Raw genomic sequence first — 24,028 nt, forward strand, 5'->3', positions numbered from 1 at the left:
TGTGCTCTTACCATTGGATGTAGGCAGTGTCCATGTAATCATTGGAAGAGTGAGATCACACAGGTGGGCAGTGAGATAAAAACCGGACACTACCTGGGCTCTAATTAAGCCAGATCAAGAGACAATGAATGCTTCTGCACTAATAAGCAAAGCCAAGTCCCAAATGTCATGACTAAACTCTTTCTTCTTGTTTTCTGCCAAGCAGAGAGGGCATATCCAAACAGTCCTGAGAAAATACTGTTCCCTGAACCATACCCAAATGTCACCTGGGAGGAAGATGGTTGGCACAGGTCAAACCATGTCAGGGAGCCCACCAGCACTTCCATGGTGAGGGTAGTCATGGTTCAGTGCTCAAAACTCTTCCCTGACCAGGGTTCATTTGCCAGTATGGATGTAAGGCTGCTAACCATAAATACTGATTTGGGGCAGAAGGCAGGACTGGGCATTGCAGTCATTCAAAATTGGTGCATATGTTCAAGGGCTTGCTTAAGAATATACTTAGATTTTATGACATGTATTTCAATGTCCCTGGGAAGTCTTCATTCAAGGTCCAGATATGGACTATTTCTTGGTTCCAGAATGATGCTGATATGATGCCCAAACATGCTGTACCAAAAAAGACCAAGTCTTTAATATTCAGAACAACTGAAGGATTTGACCTTTTTATTCTTGTTTCGGGTTAGTGGTTTAAAAGACAGAGGGACTGAGAATTGACGGCCTCTGTCTTGGTGTAAAACCTCAGCATCAAACCCTTCATCTCTGAAACAGACACAAAAGCTGCCTCTACTTCAACAGGTATCTGGAAGGGATATGGGGATGAAAGTGCTTATTGCAAGCTCCTTCCCAAACCCCCATCCTGGCCCCTGAACTTGTAGACTCACTGTCTGTTGGCAAGTCACTATTCATCATGATTTCATAGAAAAACAGGAGATGGGATAGCTTTTTCATGTGGTTTTTTATCTTCACAACTACCCAGGAGCAATCAAAAGTGAGACCTACATATCTGTTCAAAAAGGCTGCTGTTAACTTCCCTTGGAGAAGCACTCCCAACGCTCGGCTTTTGCAAATGTGCATGTGCAAATCCCCTGCTGTAAACAGTAGAAATGATAGATTTGGGACAAGAACAACTAGATCTCTAATGAAAGTGTGTGTTCGCTGCCAGCTTCAGCCCAAAGCCACATCCTTTTGGTGCTCCTCTGTTCTCTTAGCACCTAGATCTGAACTTGATCTGCACTTAGTATAACTGTCCAGTGCTAAGAATTGCCTTTCTGGGCCCCTGGTGTCAGCACAAGATATTTCCATGGCACAGTGATAGCTACATGCAATTCCGTAATCTTTCCAAGCCAACAAGGTCATCCACCTTGTGTTGTTAATGACTGTTATACTCTTAAAAACAAGAGAAGGCCTGCAGTGGATTTGTTGAACTCACTCATGCTGTCACAAAACAGTAATACTCAGTGTTGATCTCTTGTGACTGAGGCACGAGGAACAAGGGTTAGCTCATGAAGAACCATTTTGGGGTTTTGCAAGGGAGAGGTATCAGCACTGACTCAGCCCTTTGCAGGACGTGAACAGAGACCTGCACACTTGCGTGACCCGGCGCTGCAGGGGAGTCCCTGCGTGTCCCAGGGAGGCTGGGCTGTGGCCGCTGGAGCAATGAGTTTGGATTAACAGCTTTTGGTGTGCTCTGAAGCTAGTAGGATTGCTGGGGGAGCAGGCTGGAGTGTTTTTGCCTTGGCCTTGTGGCAAGCCTGGTTTGCACCTCAAGGTCGGTGGTGTGCTGGGTGTAGCTGCAGTTCTGTGTTCACGCTTTTGCTGCTGTTTTTTTTTCTCTGAGCTTGAGCGAAGACTGCACAAGGTTTTCAATTCTGGATCTAACACTGGTGTGCAGGTACCTAACTGGTAAGGTGGTATAGCCAGTCATTTGACAGCAGTCATATTACCAGGCTTTCTCCAGAGAAGGTTCAAGGTTCAGATCCTTGGATTCAGTGACTCAGGGATTCACAGACCAAATCCCAGTTGCAGGACGCACTCCACGGTGAAGCAGCTACAGTTGCATGGACTCTCTTTTGAAGGCTGTCTTGTTCTCTCTAAATGCTGGTGTTCCTTATTTTTAATTCTGTGCTGCCATGAAGTAACTCACAACTAAGTATTCTATTCATTTTCCTTTACTTTGACTTCTCCAGTTTCCTTGGTCATGCCTCAGCCTTTTTTGGCTCACGTGTGTCTCCTCAGTCTACCTCACTGGTTGTAATGCTCGGTGGTGTGGTGTGGTGGTGGTCAGACTCTGAGGCAGGCGTGGTGAAGGGCATCAGAGTTAATTCACACAACCAGCACTTGGAGAACGGTGTGTCCTTTGAAACACACACACTTGGCAATGGCATCCACAGAAAATGTCCACTTACCCTCTCTTCATATCACTAAGAAACTAGAAACTCCTCCTTTGCAAAGGTGAGAAACTCCTGCTGGCACCTGAGAGACCAAAATGAACAAGATGGAGTTTGTTGGATCAGATGGGGATGAGTGCCTTCTTGACTGCCACAAAGAGAGACTGGGAGGGCCTGGCAAGAAATTCCCCTCCTCTCTTGTTTCTCAGTGGAGGACAGACAGACATGATCAAATGCTTGGATCAGGATCCCAGCTTGGGCCAAATCAGGACAAGGGTTGAACTCAGATACAAATTGTTCTCACTCAGGTTTAGCTGCCAATGGTGGATATCTCCCAAGATCCAATGGCTGCATGAGCCTTTTGCAATGTTGGCTGGAGATCTAGGGGAGATTGTTCAGCTTTGTGCTGGTAAAACAGGCCCTTTTCTGAAGTGAGAGTACAGAAAGCATTTTCTGGAAGTGTAGACACAGGTTTGGAGTAAGGCAAGGGAACATTTTAATTCAGGGACCGGCCTGGAGTAGTAACAAGTGGTGCAAATAGTCCAAGAAAAAACAGGCTGGAAATGCAAATGTTTGTTGCTATCAGAAAAAGCTGCTCTAGAAGAGATTTCTAGAGGAGCAATGAGCTCATGGGCAGATTTTCCCAGAGGAGGCTGTGGCTCCCCCGCTATTACTGTCTTCTGCAGTTTTTTAAGCAAAAGCCTTTGTAAAAGCGATATCCTAGTGCGGACAGCTGTGACAGCTGTGGATGGTTACCATGACCCAGTGGAGACGCAGTCATGTTGGGATAGAGTCTAGGCAATCAAGTAGGACCATGCAAATGTGAGGTATCCTCCAGCAAAGTCACCAGCAGTAAGATAAAAACCGAGGTACTGTTTTGCAAAGGGAGAGTTTTTGCTGTCTGTGTCCATTTGCTCTGTGCTGGGGGAGAGAGCTGTGCACAAACTCAGATGTCCCCAAGACCACCACTGGGCTAAATTTTGTTGGCTTTTCTGTGTAGTCCAAGACCTACACGCTTTGCTGGGTTTTGTCCCTGAGAGGTAACCTTTTTTTTTTTTCTCATCCTGGCTTCATTTTCCTTTGGATTATTGTCCTTTGCCTTAACTCAGTACTGCATGATGGTACATAGCTCTCACCTTATTTCTAGAAATGGGTCAGAAATAAACAAAAGCTGTTGACACGTCTGTTGACACGGTAAAGCTCTGATGGCTGTGGGGATTTGGGACAATGAGATTGGGGCAGGTTGGGTTCCTTTCATGCTGTAGGTGTCAGTGACATGTAAACTCCTCCCTTTCTAACATACACTTGCTTGTTTGGTTTTACATTTCTTCAGCATCACTTCGGGTTAGCTATGGTTGCACGTACCTGGCAGATATAGTTTCCCCAGCTGTCTGCTTGTTTGCTCTGCTTGCTAAATACATTTCCCTGGCTTCTTTGCAGGGCTTTCGTGACAAGTTCCCCAAAATTCTCACATAGTGCAATTGCTGAAAAGACTGTTCATGAGGTTGGGATCTAAAGCCCCTTTGAGTGGGCAAGGACTTTCATGTGAAGAGATTTCCTGGCTCTATGACTAACTGTGCTTTCTTTTTTTTTTTCTTTTTGCAAGGTTGGTGCCATCCTATTATGTGGTCAAGTGGTTGAAATGTGCCAGTCTTGAGCAGTGTTTGAATGCTGTAGGGTGTGCTGGGAATCTCAGGGCATAGACATATAGAGATATAGTTTCTTTTCACCCCCGATTTGTCTTGATGCCCAAATTAAACAGGCAGTGCTCATCCAGAAAAATGGAAGGGAAGAGGAAAGGGGAAAAAGGGGGAAAGGAGAGGGGAGGAGGCGGGAAGGAAAGAGGAAAGGAAAAATGTTTAAAAAAGATGCAATGGTTTTCACTGAAAACAGAAATTTGTCTGACTTCTTATTTGCTGTCTGAACATACCAGTAGCTTTGTTAATCTCATCCTGATACTTTAATAGTGTATACTATTGAAGTGCATGCATTTGATTAAAAAAGGAACATCACTTATTATGTAAAAATTAAACTTACATTAAGGTTAATTTTCTAAGTTTGCCATTTATGCCTGTGCATATCAAGAGAGATGGGAGCACGTATCTCCTAGTACCTCAGCAGGAGGCTCATCTCTGCATGGGTGCTGTTAGAAGTCCAGCCTCCAGTTTAATCTTGGGGACTCCTCTAAAGAGACTCCTGCCTTTTTCTACCCAGGTAGGGCAATATTTGCTGCCACCCTGGAAGACATAGAGACCTACAGAGAAAGTCCTTTCTATAGGAGTTAATATTTGTTGTTATTTTTATATTGGGGTGGTGATGTGACAAGATGCTGCTGGGTACCGAGGGAAGGGAGGATCATGTGGGAACGCACCCGTTTGCAGCGTTACATAGTTTGGAGTATTATGGAGGGTGCCTGGTCTTGACCATGCAGGGTCTCATGCAGGTTCCCACTGACTTAGTTTCTCCTTGTTCCTCAAATAACAGCAGTCATTCTGCCTACGAATGCATGGGATTAGAAGTAAGTATTTAACAGCATTAATTCACGGTCTTTGTAAGAGCTCCTTCCTTCTTCACCCCATCCCAGAGCAGTTAAACCTTCTCTCTGCCAAAATATAATAAATTGCAGGTCTGGCCCCTAACGATTCCTCGTCCGGGAAGCTATGGATGCGGGCGATTTATCTCCCAGTGATTAAACCTGCAGACAAAAAAGGGTGAATTGCCTGAACTAAATTACTGCCCATGCATTATTCAGCCAGCTGTGGGGAGCTCTGCGAAGGGGGGGCAGGCGGAGGCCAGCAATCACCACGGCTCTCAGGAAGGTTCGTGTGGGGTGTGCACCCCACGCTGGTCCCCATCCCGTCCCCCCTGGGGAGTCGTGGGGCTGTAGATGGCAGCAAAGGCTGTGGGATGGAAAGGCACAGTCAGGACTGGTTTCATCAGCTCCCCGAGGAGGCGGTGAGTGTGCAGACCATGGCCTGAGCTTTGCAAAACGGTAGGAAGAGGAAGGGTGTTCACCCCACTGTTGGGGAGGAGAAGAAGACATGGGAGAGGATCTGTCCTCCAGCCAGGAGAGGGGTGACTGGGGAGAGGAGAGCACTCTGCATTTGGGTGTGTTTAACCCTGTGTTTGACCGAAAATCCTGCTGCCCTGGCTGGGTTATCCAAATCCCATCTGTGCTTTTGCTGCTGTCGGCCCCTCTGTTGGCCCATGTGCAAGGCTGGCGCAGCATGGAGTGGCCTGGTGGTCTTTCTTTGCCTCCTCCCCAGGTGCACAGGAACCCGTCTGCTCCTCAGGGACAGGAGGGGACAGTGGAGGAGGTGCAGCAAGTCTTGGCTCCTGCTGCTCTGTTTTGATGGTTGCTAAACAGGATTTTTCCCCAGCTTCGATTATAGTGCCCAACAGGATATGAAGATGTTAAGCTTTTGGGTTTAGATACAAGTTATGGGGTCTCCCCTGATCTGCATCTGCAGTGCCTCAGCCTCTGTGGCTGACCCTTGTCTCCTTAGTCGGACAGAGTCAATGGGTGGGACATGGTGCTCTGGGGTGAACTCCCTGATATTTGCTCCTAGACATGATGGGGATCCTAATTGAGCTGGGGCTAATGATCAGTGTGTCACATCTGGCACCGAGGCTGCACAAGACTTCAGGGAGCATCACTAATGCCCATCCTGGTTTAGGGGTGAGCTCTGCTGGCCCTCCTGACTGATGGGGCAGCTTTGGTGCATTAACCCCATACTACCCTTTTCCCTGCAGGGTAACCAAGAAGGCAGCCATCTTATCCTTTAAACTCACAGGGTTGAGAGATGCAGATACAGGGCAATACACCCAGATAAATGCTCTTTGGTGAGCTCAGATGTTGGCCTTTCATCCTGACCCTGACCATGGTGTCCCTGGATCTGCTGCTGGAGTGCAGAGGGAATTTACCCACCTGGCTGCTCCTTTCTTAACTCTTCCCTGAGCTCTCGGTTGCAATGCCCCAGAAAACTGATCAGGGGCCAGCAAGTGTATTTTATAACGTGCAAAACTGTATTTTCTCCTTGGACAATCCAATGAAAGATCCACATTCAGTCTTCAGCGAAATCACCTTAAATCTTTTCCTTTAGGCTCCTTCCAGCTTTGCGTGATGTAAGACTAGGGCAGGGGGTGTGCACAACTGCTAAAGAGTGAGTGCTGCAGTGCTGTTTGCTGAAATAACGTTACTTGGCAGGCTAAAAATCTGAGTGCAAGCCACCTTTAAACTGTGCCAACTGGCTATTTTGAGTCTGGGAAATAGGCAGTACCTCTAGGGTGCTAAAAGTTCAGGAATTCTCTTTGTTTTGATTGCACATACATAATAGAGAAACCAGTGCCGTTTGCTCCAGCAAGACGTAAGCAAGTGTTGAAAAGAAACAGGGTCCTGGCTGATGTCTCTCTACAGTGAAATGCATCTTCTACTTCCCAGTATCAAAGTATGGGAAAGGGTTTTGACCGGTGATCAAGAACAGGAAGAGTTTTTGTTCCCGGAGCAGTAAGAACTGCCTGGCTGTGGTTGAATGTGCAACGATGGCACTGTAGGAAGTAGGTCAGCATCTTTGTGCCGGGGATGTATGGCAATCCCAAATGGCTGTTCCAGTGCAATGTGTAGCCTCATCCCCTGTGAGTCAGACCTGCCTCATACCCGAATGACTTCTTTCCCTTGGGCAACCCTTATGTGGCATATCATGTCACTGAGGTTCATGCAGTTACAAAACTCAGCCTAGTTGAAAATGGGCAAGAAACACTTTGGGGTCTGTCATTACAGCTCTTCTATAACAGCTTGGGGACTTGCATGACAGGGTCTGGTGTTGGTCTCACTTACATCAGTATCTGTCCAGACTTACTGGAACTGGTTGAACTGAGGGTCATGTGAGGGCTGGTGAAACTGGATGGATACAATTGTAATGTGAGAACAAAAAGAAATGACATTGCCCCCATCAGCTCTGGTCCATGAATAATAGAGGTTCCTGGTTTGCAGGATGTGGGGCAATTGTTTCATTATTTTAGTGTTTGCTAGGATTATTTTTCCTTTTTATCACATCATTCAAAGCAGCATGTTTAAAAACAAGGTTGCAGGAGCTGGGGTGAGTCTGTGGAACCCTCATGCCCCCTCCTGGGGCATGGACCTCCACCAACAGTGACTCCTCAAGAGCCATTCCCAGGGAGATCACCCTTCCCATCTCCATGGCCCAAAGACGCCGTGGGATTTGTGTGCTTCTACTCAAAGGGCCTTTGAAGGAGACAGCGAGTGCTAAGGGAGAGCTAACAAACGATCGCTTCTGCTACTCCTTGCCCTCCCGGCAGCCTGGGGGCCGTGTGGCTTTAATTAATCAGTCGGCTCACGCAGCGATGCTGACACAAATGGCACCTGCTGTCGTCCCCTCCCACGTAAGTGCCAGTGATAAATGGCACAGGGTGTGCTGGCCAGTGATTCCAGTTGGCCGAGTGGAGATGGATGCTTGTGTCCCTCTCTGTGACGGAGGAGTTAATCATAATGAAGAGTGAACATGTAGGGCACGTGGCTTCAGCCTGCTCTTCCAAGGAGGGTGCTGTGGGCCAGTTTGCAGAGAGTTTTTGCCAGTGGTTTAGAAAGGCACAGAAGGGACCCTGTTCTCCCTTGTGCGCCAGCAGTTGGGTTTGATGCAGATTAGTCACATTTTAGAGGATATTTTAGGTACCTGTGTGTGGGAGGCGGGTAGCTGCTTCTCATCCTTAGCCCTTCCCAGGTGCAATGTATTATGAGTTCCTCTGCCCCAGCAGAAATGTCCTGCCTGGTGCCATCAAGAGTGCAGCTCTGCTCCAGCCTGTGGGAGGTGGAGGCACTGCTTCTGCCATGCCAGTGTCTGCTAGGCAGGGCTTCACAATGGGTCTAGGTTCCCCAGAAGAAATGGGCACGAGCTGTATCTTCAGATCCTGCTCACCCAGAGAGTTTTTCATGGTCCTTTCGGTACATTTAGAGGGAGGAGTCTGGGTTTTCCAAGTACCCTGAATCCCCCATTGCTCCTCTCCCTGCCATCACTGTCTCACTGGAAAATCCCAAAGCCGTGGCCACCATGCATATCCTTTCCAGGACAGGAGATCCTACTGTAGTGTGACCCACCACAGATCATGTTGTGAGGTGACACAGCAAGGACTTTCTCCATGCCTGGAGTATCAGAAAAAGGGACAATGCCATCAGAAGGCTGCGCACTCCTCTCCGCGTCTAGCCAAGGAGACATGCAGAAGGTCTGTGTACAGCATCTGCATGGCTCTCAGTGCAATTCTTCCCCCAGCACCTGAGTTCAGCCACTGCTCTCAGTGGCAGTGACTAGTAGCAGTAAAAATGTTTTGAAAGGAGCCAGGATGGAGGACACTTATGCATGTGCCCAACTCCCCTTTTGCAGAAGTGTTTCAGAGGTATTAAAGATACTCGGGTAATGGGGTATCTGGTGGTGGAAATGACACAGGGGTTGGAGGAAGAGTATAGTGATGGGACCAAGAGCAGGTCCAGTTTGCCAAGGCTGAGCTCCATGGAATTTGTCCTGTCTGTGGTGTAAGGGGCTGGATGGGGAATGCAAAGTCTGGAGCAAAAAACCTCACTCTCTGGTGCTCAGACTGGCTGCACACAGGCTGCAAAATTTCTGGGGCCTCTCTCAGGCCTGGCCTACGAGATTGAAAGATCATGAATGGCTTCCACTGAGGGATTCATTGGAGCCTTCCCCAGCAGCCAAGGAGAGAGCTTTTAGTGTCTGCAGTGTTTTGTTGACTATGCTACATGACTGAAAAATTGATATTTGTATTGTTATTGATTTCTCCAGGATGATTTCAGCAACCCCTATTAAGGATCTCATTCTTGAAGTAATTCTGTAGTTATTAAGAGTAATCTTTACAAATGATGCTATGCTTCTGCATAATCTCATCCAATTAATCTTACTCTATCAGCTATGATTTTTTTTTTTTTCATGGGGGAATTGGTGCAGAGTTCCTTGTTGTTTCACTAAAAGAAGACCTCAAAAAGCCTTGCAAGCACCAATTTTTTTCAGTCTGTGCTGAGCAGTGTGATTTAAGACTGAAAATACATGTTTCTGTCTGAAGTTTTTGACAACGCAATTTGAATGTGAAGAAGCATCCAGTCTTTTCTCCTCTGACAGCTCATTGTACAGGTCTGTGTGTCAGTGCACCATATGGGGACATTACCCAGACTGGGGTCACCAGGGTGACCTTTACTCATCGCTCTGCCACTGAGCTGGACATGCAGGGAACTGGAGATGCTGTCTGCATGCCAAATGAGATCAGTGTTCCCCATCTTCCCTTTTCTCTGCTTTGGGACCCATTGATCACTGTCAGTGAGTGTCTGCTGGGTCTCCCCTGAAATAAAGTCTTTTTCTGTTGCTTACTGTCCAGATCCCATCAAGGGCTGAAAACTCCTTTTGACTTCAATGATATTTGGATCTTTTTCTTTGAAAAAGAGAAAATAAAATACGTTATTAACTCTGCTACAAATCCCCTGAAGAATTAGAAATAACATCAGTAAAAAAGGTGGAGTTGACTCAAAAACTACTAACACTGCTCTAGGCACACAGGACAGGTTTTGATTTGCAGTGCAGTTGCCATTAGAAAGCAGAGGACCGCATGGTCTGCAGGCAGCATGTTAGTCCACATCCATGGACCAGCTTGGTTCTCCTGCCTTCTTCTCAGGCTCCAGCTTCTGGCTGCTGTCCAAGATGGGACACAAGATCTTGCACCAGATTAAATGTTCCACATCTCCCCATCTATGTAAAACAGAGAAAGCCCTTTCTTTCCTCTTATTGCTCCAGGCTAGAAGTTGTTGAAACTCAAAGTGCTGGGTGTGGGCTGCCCAGGGTTTTACTGTTAACCTCCTTTGTGCCAATGAGAGCTAAAGGAAATTTTAAGATATGTGGGGATGTACATTCCAGGGCATTTCAGAGCTTTGTTACAATGACCCCAAATTGCTCAGGATTCTGTTCTCTCTTGCAACACTGGACTGCTGGTCCTCCTAGAGCGCTGCTCCTGGTTGATGCTGGTGTCCATCACCCTGCCATCTCATAGGTGACTCCTAGGCAAGCTGACACAAGGGGTTAGAATTGGATGGATTCTCTCATTTCCAGCCTGCACCAACCCCTTCTAAGCAGTACTCAAATTTTCCCTTGGAAAGTGGAATGAGATGGTGGTGTTTGCTCACTTTTCAGTGATCACACATGTTTTCATCCCAGAGTACACCAGTCCTGTGGAGCTACATTAGCAGCATTGCTTGTGTTTTCAGCAGAGAGACCTTGATGTGACTTAGCTGTGGAAACTGAACTTCTCCTTCAACCACTGTGGTGTGTCTGGGGGCAGGAATCAAATGACCACTGATGCGGTTTTGTTGCACCAGTTTTGTGGGTAATTAACACTCTTCATAAGCTACATGGGGGAAAAGTTAAAGGCACGTTTGGTCCTTAAATAGCTGATCTTCATTTTGTAGAGAGAGCTCAAAACACTTTAGGATTAGCACATAGCATATGAGTGTAACTAGACTTTCCCAGGGAATTCCCTGTACCTTCGGTTCCCACAAAGCACATTCTGGTCTTTTCCCTCTGGACCACTTCTAAAGTGTGAACCCACTGTAAAGACTCTTTATAAATCAACCCTTATGCCGGTGGAAAGAGAATTTAGTACTATGGCACACTAACCATTTTGTTCAGGCACTGCCACCAGAGCCTGCTTAATGAGCTGATGGAAAATTCTCCCCAGGAGAAGGAAAAAGTTTGGAGAATTGAAATAGCTTGAGCAGGCTATTCCCTTGATCAATATGGCCATGAGTCATAGTGAGAGGAGGGGTACTGCCAAGACTTCCTGACCGCTCAGGTGTCTCCTGTCCTTCAGGCTCCTTCTTGTTCCTTCCAGGGATGTGATGGATGCTTTGGAGATCAGAAGAAATCAAGAACTGGCACAGTGCTGCCTTTGCTGTCACCTCCTGAGCTGTCCATGGCATGGGAGTGAAACATGGTTTAAACTGGGAACACTTACAGAGCCCTGGATTTCACCTCTGTGCAAATCCTTGTGGCTATGTCAAGTCCCAAGCAACAAACTATCTGTGTTTGTCTTCAAGAAGTCTCAGTTTTTGTATTCCTCCATTTTAAGGTCCCTATTTGAGACGCTTAGTCTTGATTTCCCTGGAAGCGTTCAAGGTCAGGTCGGACAGGGCTTTGAGCAACCTAATCTAGTGGAAGATGTCTTTGTCCATGGCAGGGAGGTAGGACTAAATGACCTTTAAAGGTCCCTTCCAACCCAAACCATTTTATGATTCTATGATTTTCAGTGGGTCTGAGCATCCACAGGTTCTGTTATTGCTTAGCCATGTACTTTTATTCAAATCCCCCTTTGCAACAAGTTCTCCCCAACTTCAAACTTTAGTAGAACTGTGATTTGGCACTGCTTATACAAAACCTACTATAAATATACAGCCGCTCCTTTGCTTTCTCCCCAGTATTTTTACTTTATTATGTTTCCCAGACGCATACATTTTAAAATCCCTTGTCACGTCACTATCAGACACAGGGGGAAATACAGACTGCTGCATTAAATCACACAGCGGCAATGAGCCCAAGCAATACTCAGTGGTGCAGAGATGTGCCAATTAAGAATGCATCCTACTTGCACAGTCTGGACGCTTTTCTCCTTCAGAGGGATCTGATTGTTTGCTTGCAATTATTTGGTAAGTCTAATGAGGCTGAAAAGAGGTCAGATCACCTGTAAATGTCTTAGAAGTGGGGAAGCAGATGTGAATCCATGTCTGTAAAATTTAATGTTCCAAAGACTTTAAAGTAAAACAAAACAATTTCCCTAGAGTCCTGACTGCAGACTGAATATAAAAATAGTTCTGTCCTAGTCTGCATAACCTTTGGGACTCTGGAAAGAAACTGCCTGCCAGAATCAAAGACTTGTTGCGTTCAGTCTGTCACTTGTCAAACCCAATGCTGTCATTTCAGTATAAATACTAATATGCTGATATTTCTGCTGATATGATTTCATCATGCCCTGTCTGTAGACATCACTGCTGGAAAAAACCCGCAGGGCTAATGATATTTTACTTTGGCCACAGGTGGTTTCTTGGTGGCATTAGTGCAAAACTTCCATTGATTTTCCTAGAAGAAGGACCAGGACGCATGTGTTTATCAATGACAGTAAACTGTACTTTATGTAAGATTAAGGTTACAAAGATTGTGGCTTCCTATGGTCTGTCCTGGGAAGCGTTCCTATCCCGGAGAGATAAGAGGACATATATGAACCTTAACCCTTCATTGAATCAGGTCTTCTTTCACCTTGGGAAAGTTGTGATGACCTGAGCTGGAGAACAAGCATAGTTAAGTTGAGTTTTCCCCTTTAAAGATTAAAAAGGACTTATTTTTTTAATATTGCCTCTTGTTATTTCATTATTAGTAACTAGTTATAGCATTGTTATTCCTTTGTGAGTTTGTTTTAGGCATGGAATAAACATGTAGGTTATTGACTGTCCTTGCTCTGAAAACCTTAGCTCCTAAACAGGCAAGTGAATGAGAGGACGATATTAGCAACTTTAGTTTACAAAGAGAGATCTAAGTACAAGCTTAGTCAGACCTCAGACTGGCATATGTATAACATTAAGGATGTGTATAGTCTCTGGGGCTAATCACCAGTGCCAGATTCAGGAGGTGCCAGAGATTTCTTTTTCTCCAAAGATTCCTGAAAAGATTTTACACTAACTTCCCATAAAATCAATAAACTCCAGCTATGGAGGATTTGAAGATCTGGCTGGGTAACCAAATTTTGTAAAATACCTTTGAATTTTAGCCTAAAGTAGCTTTCCTAATGTCATATTGGGTATTTCTCGTGAGACTGGCACAGGAATCCAAATTCCTGCAGTCTCATTCCAGTACCTTACAGCTTCTCATCCTCCCCTTACTTTACACAGATATGAAATAGGGACACTTGTACCCATTCAGTGCCATTCTTGGAGCTTTGTAGAACTATGTTGCACAATGTTTGCAGAGTGCCTGGAAGATTTCTAGTTGAAAAAGCATGGTATTGGAACTAACACCTTTTTTCTTTCTTCCGCTTTCTTTTTTTTTTTTAAAGAGTTATAAATCTACTTGCCAATGTTACATCCTTCTGTGGCTTGGTCGTTGGTCAGTTCCACATCAATGTGTTCATTATATAATATGCTGATGTGGAAATTGCCGGAAATTATTGCTTCCTATTACACAACTGTTGCTGCGTATCTGATGTGTTTTCTGATGCTCAGGGGAACAGAAAGAGCAGTGGCTCTAATTGCTGTTACACTTTTTGCAGACCCTTGACTGTAGATCGTCATTAGCTTTTAACAGTTGCACAACATGATTTATTCGAGATGTCCCAGTTTTTTTCTTGAAATATCTTTATGTTTACAGGTTCCTTTACTGTCCCTATAAAATCAAAGCTGGTATTTGTATTTTTGCAAAGGTATGCTGGAAGTTGTGGAGAGCCAGATCCCCACGTTGCACAGGGATCTCAGGCAATGGGATCAAGCAGCTTAAATCAAGCGTACATAGGGCTCAAATATGCAATGGAGACATGGCAATTGAACGCACTGAAGCGTAGGAGCTGGACTTCTGTAGCTCTCCACAACCCTCAGAGCACATGCTCTTGACCTGATGATGAAGTCAAGTCTCTTATCTTAAACTTTGATAAAGAACATTAAAGTTACATTATATTTCCACATATCTGGAGATAAGCAACCATATAGGCAGTCTCCACAATTCAGCTGATCACTGATAACTAACGAAGCCACTGTTTCTCAGCTGTGTGCACCGAGCCCTTGGTGATTAGTACCTGATAGGGCTACTGGTTTCTGTGAAGTGGTATAACGTCAAGGTTGTCACAGTGGTAGCCCATGTTCTCTCTTTTAATGTGCTGCAGAATGATTATACAGCAGCATCAGACTAAACAGTGCCAGTGGAAAGTGTGATAGTTTCCCATTTCAGCAAACTGAAATCAGAGTTGTGTGGATAGATTTGAGTAAACTTTGAAGTTGTCAACCTATGGTGTAAGTAATAAACCCAACCAGAGTCTACGCAATAAACTCTTGTGGCACAGCTCATAGCACATCATCCAGCAAACAATCAATCAAAAATGCCGTATGACTGGTGCATATCATTTTGGGAAGACGGTCACAACTGATTTAAAGTTTTCAGAGGCAAATAATACTCTGCATCTGAACAAATATAGCATGTAAATTTCCAGTAACAAGCAAGAAAACTAATTTTGCTGATTAGTAACTGTTAAGTGCTCTTGGGACTTGTTGAATATTAATGATGAGCCTAGTCAAAATTCAAGACCCTTTGTAAGAGTTGTTTTATAAACCATATAGAAAGAACAAAGGCTGTCTGCCCTAAATGTCTTAAAGAGTATATGTAAGGTAAGACGTCGATGTTATCTTTTGCTATGGGTTTGTGGCCTATTGCCTTGCCCAGCCCTGACTGCTAACTGAAAAGATGCAGCTGGGCCTCTACTGCCCATGTGTTTTGCAGTTCATCAAGTTTGTGCAGCAAATCCAACATAATTCATCTGAGACCTGCATGCATGCCTACATGCACAGTGCTTAGATCTTTGTGATGCTTCAAGTGGCTCTGCTGGATGGTGTGAGTTGATACAGCAGGTAGACAGAAAGGGGAGCACAAGATCCAGCATGGGCCAGGAGATCAGGTTTCAACAACTCATTTATCACACTGCTATCAAGTTTCCTACTGCGAATTATACACTTGAGACTGATTTTAGAAAGTGATTAGCCTATCTGAGTGCTGTTGGAAACACCGCTGATGGTATCAATAACACAAATGACTTTTTTGTGTTTAATGTCAAATTCATGTAGACATAAGAGTTACTTTTATTTCTGTTTCTTCTAGTGAGACATAGTTTAAACTGAATCACCATGCAGAATTTGGTGCATCTTTAAAATAAGAATCCACTTTCCATAGAGTGGAGAATCTGTCTCACACAGTAAGATCATGAGATCATGGGATAAAACCAGCTTGGAAGGGACCTCAGGAAGTTTCTTGCCCAACCTCCTTCTCAAAGAAGGGTCAGCTATGAGATTGGAGCATGTTGCTCAGAGCTTTATCTCATTGGGTTTTCAAAATCTCCAAGGATGGAGAGAGCACAACCTGTCTGAACAGCCTGTTCCAATGCTTGGCTGTCCTCATCATGACCTCTTACTGTCTTTTGAAAAGTGCATTTCAAGGGTGGTAATTCTGCTTGCTTTCCTCCCACCAGCCAGTCCAGTCACTCCACTGGCACTAGTCATCTGAAAAAGGTGGGCAGATCCCTCAGATTTTAGGTAAGAGACAGAAGTGTTTGGAGTAACACAAGTAAGCAGGAATATTTGGTGAGCACCTGAAGAGCCCATAGTCAAAGGAAATCAATGATCTTAGGAGCAGGAATTGAGATGGTAGCTGAGAACATGCTTAAATGGGTTTTGTTAGAACTAAGTGGCAGCTTTTCTTAATATTTTTTTACAATGTTCATAATTTAAAAAAAAAAAAAGATTTTTTTTTAAGTGCTCTGGAATGTACTTCTTTTTGTTTACCTTCTATTTTTACAGGCATTAGAGGTCTGAGTAAAAGAGTGAGTTGTAGTCAGGCAGGGTTAACATGTTAATGTGCTAGGTCAGGTGATTACTTTATCAGTAGTCATCTACTAGTGACTGGGATGAAAGGGATAACATCCGTGCCTTGCTAGTGATTTCTGCAATGTCTTTGGGCATGTTGTTTACTTTCTTTTCAGTTCCTCATGCAGAAAATTATGCTGCTTGCTTTCTCCCCATATTTGTCATGTCTATTTAGAAAGGCTTTTTGACTGGTAGTATCTCTTACAATGCTTGTGTGAGGAACGTAACACAAAGGACCTTGTTCTTGGAGAACTCTATGTCCTAGTGTTGTACAAATAATAAATAGGACAATGATGTGCTACGCTAGTGCTTAGCTCATGCTGAAAGGATTGTTTTAAAACAAAGATTTGTTTTATGTTGGATTTTTCCTCCTTCCACACCTGAACTCTGTGTACTCCAGAGGCTCCCTCTACTTCTATCTGTTTTTTTTCCCCTAGGTGTATCAGGAGGGCCATTGTATAGGAAAATTTCCAGTCGCTTTCTCTCTCACAAATCTTTCCTCTGCAGGTGCCTTAGTGAAAGTGAGGGAAACTGCATGGCTGATCTGTTCGGATTTATAGACATGCTCCACTGGGTCATGGTTCCTCTCAGCTATTTTTCCTGGGCTTTTCCTGGCGTACGCTGGTTGCATTTTATGTCAGAGCCAAGAACCAGAATACTTTTGCTGACTTCTCAAAATGTTGCAAAAAATCTCTGTGTAGGAGAAGGTCACAGCTGAGCTGAAAGAGATGGCATTTAGCTGGGAAAGTGCCCACCAAGGCTGACCACAGGTCCCCAGGACTCAAGGGTTTAATCCTCTGTGATATGATTTGTGAGCTGCTTTGTGGGGGCTGAAAGGAGGAGGACTCCTCACTTCTTGCATTCCTTCCTGGAATACTACAGCATCATTTTCCAGACTGGGTCCCAATGTTGCAGTGAAAGTAAAAACAACAATCCACAACAAAAACCTGTCATCAAGTCTGTATGAGGAGTATTGAAGTAAGCTAGTTTCCCCAAGCCCCTTGCACATGTAGGGAAGATCATCCTCTTAGGAGACTATAGTTAGGCAATCTTATCAAAATATTGAAGGTTCTTCTTCATCATTTTTACCAGAGTTCCCTGGATTTCTATCAGTGTATTGCTTGAGCAAGTCATTAATATTGCAAAACAGGGTCAGAGGGTTATACATGTACCCCTGTATATACCTGTTTGTTGAAAACCTGAGGACCAGAGATGGTGCTGCTAATTATTCAGGTGGGGTTACCTATAGAAATCTTGCCTTGCATAATAATATTTTGTGTCCAATGCTTCTTAATTTAGATTGTATTATGTGTTCTTGCAGTGATAATTAGTTAGATAAAGACTGGTCATTTACAGTTCTGAAATAAAAATACTTCTAATGGTAGGCTGCGGTTCATCTGTAAGTAATAGAACTCCATATAGGAATTATCAAGTCTGATGGCTACAGTGCTCAAAACTTCATTTAGAACTACTTTAAATTTATGCCCATATAAACCTCATGATGGTGATGGGATAGTTTATGGGTCAGCACCTGATACTTGATTGAATATCGAGTAATAGCTTATTCCAGGGGATGCACTATTTCCTTCAGTCAGGCGTGAATGATAGCTGCAATGTCACATAAAGTCATGTCTTAACAGCTGCTTGTCATTGTGATAAGATCCTTATAATCTTGATCTTGTTTTTCCTCTATTTATAAAATTAACTTGAAAAGGGAGATGCTCTGCTTTGGGTTAACATAAAAGAGAGTTTGCCCCTTGATCTTTCTCAGTATTGTCTACTGTATGATAGATGGAGGGAAGCATTATGAGCAGTAGAACTTCAGAAATCTAGTTTCTTATGTGCTTGTCTGTTGGAAGGAATGAGAGGCACCATTTCTGTGGATTTGTGGTATCTAAAATAGATTACTGCATATTGATCTTGCTGTCATTAATAAGCCTTGCTCCCCTACTCAGCTACCTATATCCAGAAAAAAACTGTAGGAATGAAGCATCTCTGAGGTTGCTATTCCTTTGCCACATTCAACTGATGCGGATTGACATGTTCAAGCTATTGGTGAAGGACTGCCTGACAGAAAATATTGTTATCCTAAGCCTTATTTATTTAAGGAGCCAAGTTAGAAAGAAATATAAACTTTGGGATTAGATTTTTCAAACCAAGTGTCTTAGACCCTTTCAGCTATGATGTCTGGTGTATGGGTGACCTAACATTTTCTACATGGTGCTTCTGATTTAAACCAAGAGGAATATTAATTGGTTTAAGAGAAATCCAAACCTTTCTAAAATGTTCTACCAACAGAAAACTTGGAAGTAGATATTGGGTTAGTGACACTGAACTACAGACTGGAAAAAGCCCTTGATAAGACTATGGCTCTTCTACTCTAACTTTTATGTTCCCTTCTGCTGAAGCCCCAGCAGCGGTGTTAGCATGAATGCAGGTGGTGTGCTCTGTTAAGAGCCGTTCTGGCCACAGACACTGAGACTACGTTTGGCATCTCTTTCCCACTAAATGCACATGATTACCCTGTGAGCAAAGTTCAGTCTAACTTATGTGAGCAATGCTACTACAGAGTTGAGTATAGTTTTTTGAGTTGGATGTTGATAAGTCTTTTCTATGTCAACCAATCAAGTGCTGAACGATAGAAGAAAGAGTTTTCAAGGGAAAATATGCTCATAAGCAGTAATTGTCAGGATATTATAACAAACCAACAAATGCCTTTTCTTTGCTTTTATGTTTGACCTTTGAATGGTAGAGCTTTAGTTTCATATCGCACCAACACTTCTCTAACAACAGAAATATAGTCATTGGCAGGACTGAGATTTTGATCACTATCCAAACTGTTTAAGCATTTTGTTTACCTGCAGTTACCAATTTATTGAGAATGGAATGACTCAAACATGCAAAGTTTTACTGCAATAAAATAAGAAATTAAGGCAATTGAGAGGCTCTTGTGGAATCTTTATGACTGTTCTTGTTCTTATAGTAGCTGTCCTTTAAGGCTTAACAGTATTTTTTATAGCCTATAAAGCACGAAATTTAAGTATTGAACACACGGGTGTTCTATTTAAACTGTAGGAGAATCACAACACAGGCAGGTCTGGAGTCAAAAGGAAAAATGAACTAGAAATACTCATAAATATATTAAACATGCATTGGGAGGTAGATGAGGCTTGTTTCACCTATTTATTCTATTTATAGAGAATTGGTTGTGTATGTATGTGTCAATATATCCACATTTCTAACATATACACACATACTTTAACAGAAAAGCATGCTACACTGATGATTGCTAGGGCTATGCTGGCATTTTTCAGAGATGGGCTACAGGATGAGGAGTCAGAAATGGTGTTGAATGAGGTTATTTATTACTTGGTGCAGAGATGTGGCTTACCTGAGGCCAGCAGGATCAGCTCAATTCTATATGCTTTGCTTTGGGTGAAGGTGGATCCTGCTGATTACCCTAAGGCTGCCCAATCTGTTGCCTCTAGGAAGCTCATTTATCTATTAGCCTCCATTGCAGTCCTAAATGTGCTTTGCTTCTGTGTAGGACTGTCTCAAGGATTGAACAAGTGTTGAGTACACTGTGTTTCAAAAAACCCCCCCTGTCATCACTAGGTCTGAAAAATCCTACAGCTCTGAGCTGTGTCACTCACGGGCTTAGTCTTTGTCTCTGTCTGAACTGAGAGTGTTTCATGTTCAGATTCCTGCTCACAATTATTTGTTCAGGACCTGACACAGAGATTTTATCTTAAATTCTGCAGTTGCCACATTGATTTGGTGCAACAGTTTCAGATGTCTGATACTAATTTTTTTAAATTATTTTTTTCAACATTCCATCCGCTTGGAATTTGATTGCATCATTTTAGTGTTTTTCTTCTGGCAATTACACAGTATGATTTTGCAATTTGTTCATTTTTGCCACTCTGTTGGAGACTGGGTAAGCTTTTCCTCTTTTACAAACAGGGTACTTACTTATGTTTAAAAAAGAAGTTCAAATAAAGTAGATGATAATAACTACAGTATACAGCCCAACAAAATAAATTCATCTTTTGGTAAATCTGTGTTTCCCTCAGCTTTTCCATAAGGAATCTCCCAATTTGGCTTGGCTGTGAACAACATGGAATTTGTTAGGCCATATGTAAGTCCAGTGTAGTTATGATCTGCCATATTGTATTCATAGTTGCCAGCTGTTAAATAATATAACAAAATATGCTCGTTGTCACTTCTAACAGAGACCACTCTGGAGCATTTCCCCATCTTTCTTACAATATCAGCAAAACATTTTGTTATAGTTAAGGTAATGTTTCTCTAACCATGGAAGTAATTAATGAAAATATACCATTAAACATGATTTGTTTCCAGAATGCTGCAAGCCTGCGTAGGAAGAGACCAAGGCAGCCTCTGTCAAATACTGAGAATGCACATCTCATATCTTTATGACATTATTCATGAAGGTATAATTTTGGTTTGAATTGTGGTGTTTTTCTTTTTTCAAAAAGAGTATTATGAATGAGCTTACAAAAACAAATTTTTCTTTAGAGGGTTCAACAAAGTACATGTTGAGAGCAGGATTTCTATGACAAGTGTTTTGCATCATGCCAAAATGTTTGAATTCCTTTATTCCCATTAAAAAATCTGAAGAAACAAGTGTCTTCAGTCAACCCATCATAATGGGTTTTGGGAAAGTGATGGGCAAATAATGGCAAGGCATATTCAACCATACATATTTGCACTGACACATGCTTGAAGACACAGACAGTGGGACTACACAGATATTGTTTTCCAGAAACTAGTTATTGGGGGGAAAAAGAATGTTGTGATGAGAAAGGACTCGCCGTTAAGATTAGCAGAGGAGTATTTGGAGAGCACAGCCTCATACAGACTTATGAGAGGAAACAGGGTAAACTAGATTTGGATCAAGCGAAAGCAGTATATGTGATCTGAACTCATTCCTACTATGATGATTTTGAAATTTGGGATCTAGACATGTGGGTGGAAGTTACTGCTTTTAGAAATATGTGGTGGGGATGAAAGATGTGAAATTGGAATGTGATTTTGAGAAGGAAAACTGCTGAAACCTTGCTGACTTCTGCCTTGTCTGTGGTATTAAGCTCAGCTGTCATGAAACTATGACTCTGCATCACCCTATTTTTGCCATTAGCCAGGAGTATTTTGGGCAGTTTTGTTCATGCTGGCTAGGTGTTGTTCTGGTGCAACTGAGAGACATGGGATCCCGTGGGATAACCCCTGCCTCTCTGCTGGGTGGTTAGCTTTCCCTCCAGTCTGCCAACATACCCACGTGTGAAATTGTACCCTCCTTCAGTGCTGGAGGGGTCAAACAGGAGGCTATGCTTTGACTTGCATCATTTGAGTGGACCAGTTTAGGCAGAAGTTACCCAAGCAGATTGGTTGGTAGATCAGAGGAGTAGTGGCTTCAGATGGAGAGATACGTGACAGTGAGCTTCTCAGGGTAGGCTGGGCGAGTAACCTTCTCCCAGGGCTGACCTGCAGCAGAACAAGGTGCGTTATTCCTGTGTCCTGCTTGTTTCCACTCTGCTAGACAGCCCATGAGCCTCGACCCTGTCTGTCTATGCAGCCTTTGGATTCAAGCCTGATCTTCAGCTCATTCTCCCTGCCAGTGCAGTCTGCTTTCTCCCTGCTCCCTCCTACTTTTTCTTTATTCCTTATACCCTGTGGCTTTTCAGCTCATTAGACACAGAATATCAGCTCAACTTGACACTCTGGGAACAGTGATTTACATTTTTTTTCAGTTGATTTCTCTGCTGCTTCTCCTGGATTTCCGATGAAGTGGAGGGTTACAGACACTTTGGCCATCTGAATGGTTAGTAATGACCTTGGACTGAGGAGTACCCGAAACAAACTCCCTGAATTATGAAGCTTAGGCAATAAGCAGAGCAAGGGTCACCCAGACGCAGGCATATTTTTCCCCTACTGCCTCAGGGTTAAGACTGGGTAATTGGTATTTCCAGTTTGGCTTCTTTCTCATTTTGTGTCATCCCATCACGGCATGTCAGGATGCATTACATTAAATGGCATCAAATAGTCAGGAAGTGTGACACGATACATTATCTGACATGTCACCTCACACCCTGTCATAACACAGTGTACTCAAAGATCAGTGGGGACCAAAAATTCATTTGTCTGATTCCATTTTATCATTAAACCCAAAGGGAGGCAAGCGTATTAATTATTTGCATGGTGTTTTGCATCCGGTGCTGGTGGGAAGAGGATGGGGTATGATGGCAGAAGGACAATTTCTGTGCTTCAGAACAATTTTACACCTACTCTCCATGCGTATAGGTGATGGTGAACAGGGTGTGATAGTGAAGGATCAGTCTCTAAAACTTGATGCATGATGCAAAGTTAACAAAAGGATGAAAAGATACCTGAAGAAGTGCTGGTTCCCCAGCACTGGAATTTGAATTAAGTATCCTTTGTACTCTGCAAGAAAGTGATTACACAAGCCAAAAATGCAAGGATTTCCTTTCCTGTTTGGAGACAACAGATCTTAATGTGTAGATTTTTATATGCTTCAGAAAAATCACTTCAACAGGCATAAAGGTTCAGATAAATAAGCCTTCAATGGATCTAGCTGGGATGTTTTAGGACATTTGTTCCTTTTTTTTAAGGTCCAAACTGAGCAGAAGGCAACGTTTAGGTCTCAGCTATACCTGTATAATCTAATGTGTTAGCTAATATTCTGAGAAAGGTTGATTTACCTCATAGCATGTGACTCTGGATATGTAGAAAAGGTGAGAGCACCTGATTTGGACAGCTGAAAAGAAAAAAAAAGTTCCATTGCCAACTGATTTCCTAAAGTAGCAGTCAGTCTGGGCTCTTCCTGACTTCTTGATGTGTTTTTTGTGAGTAGTTCTATTTCTGTGACGGGATTTTTGGAGCCCCAAACTAAGATTTTTTTTTTGAATAAATGAACAGAGGTTGTTTGAACTCATCAAATAGATGAATGTCATAGCAGCTTAGAAAGTGTTACTTTATAAGTTACAGGTGTCACATGAACTCATAGACATAGTGTATGACCAAAAGAAGCAGTCATGCATCTCAATGAGTGAATTTAAATTGAAAGACAGAAATACATGCTGCAACCGGTGTGAGCAACACTTACCTCTATGATTGCTTTTAAAGAGGAAGAGGCTGAATTTTGGAGCACATCACAGGAATTCGTGCCTTAGCCTTGCTGAAGAAGGTGTTGCTGGTAACTTGCACATATGAGCAAACCACTGGTTTTAAGGCACTCCTTGAAATGACTTGTACAGCATGATGTAAGTAATGTTAGCACTGGAGTAACACAAAGCTGCATCTAATGCCAAGGTATTTGCTTCTGGTCCACATTTCCCCATGCCTTTGGGACTAGCACGTAGGTTGACTTGTGGATGAAAGTTCACATCGGTTCTTTGATGTAAACTGGGTTATGCATCCCTAGTTAGCACAGACCTACAGAGAAAAGTACGTCAAACATCTGCACTGGCAGGTGTTTCTTGTGGTAGGAAACTGTGTTGCCCTCTTCTGGCTGCAGATATCCTTGGCAAGGTCCCAGGTTTGTGGAGTGGGATGATGGAGAGACCATAGCTTACCTCTGGGAAACAGGATGGAAAGGCATTGCTAACTCTAATGGTAAATCTGTAGCATAGGAAGGGATTTCATTCACCTCCTTCAGGGTAATAGCCTCAAAGTGTTTCAGCTTTATGACTTTTATCTGTGGAGGCTGCACAGGGGAGAGATGGGTGAGATCAGAATGTCAGTGAAAAGTATATCCCCATCCTGTAAAACCTGTGTTAATGTATATGTGAAGGTCGAATTCTTGTCCAATAGATGACAGTTCCAGCTGAGTCCTTTATTTTGGAAATGAATGTTGGAGCACTGGTAAACACATGCACAACCCCCAAAGACCAGGTCTGGTCACACAAACTTCTGAGCAGACACA

Source organism: Aquila chrysaetos, chromosome 4, assembly GCF_900496995.4.
Source record: "Aquila chrysaetos chrysaetos chromosome 4, bAquChr1.4, whole genome shotgun sequence".
Taxonomy (NCBI): Eukaryota; Metazoa; Chordata; class Aves; order Accipitriformes; family Accipitridae; genus Aquila; species Aquila chrysaetos.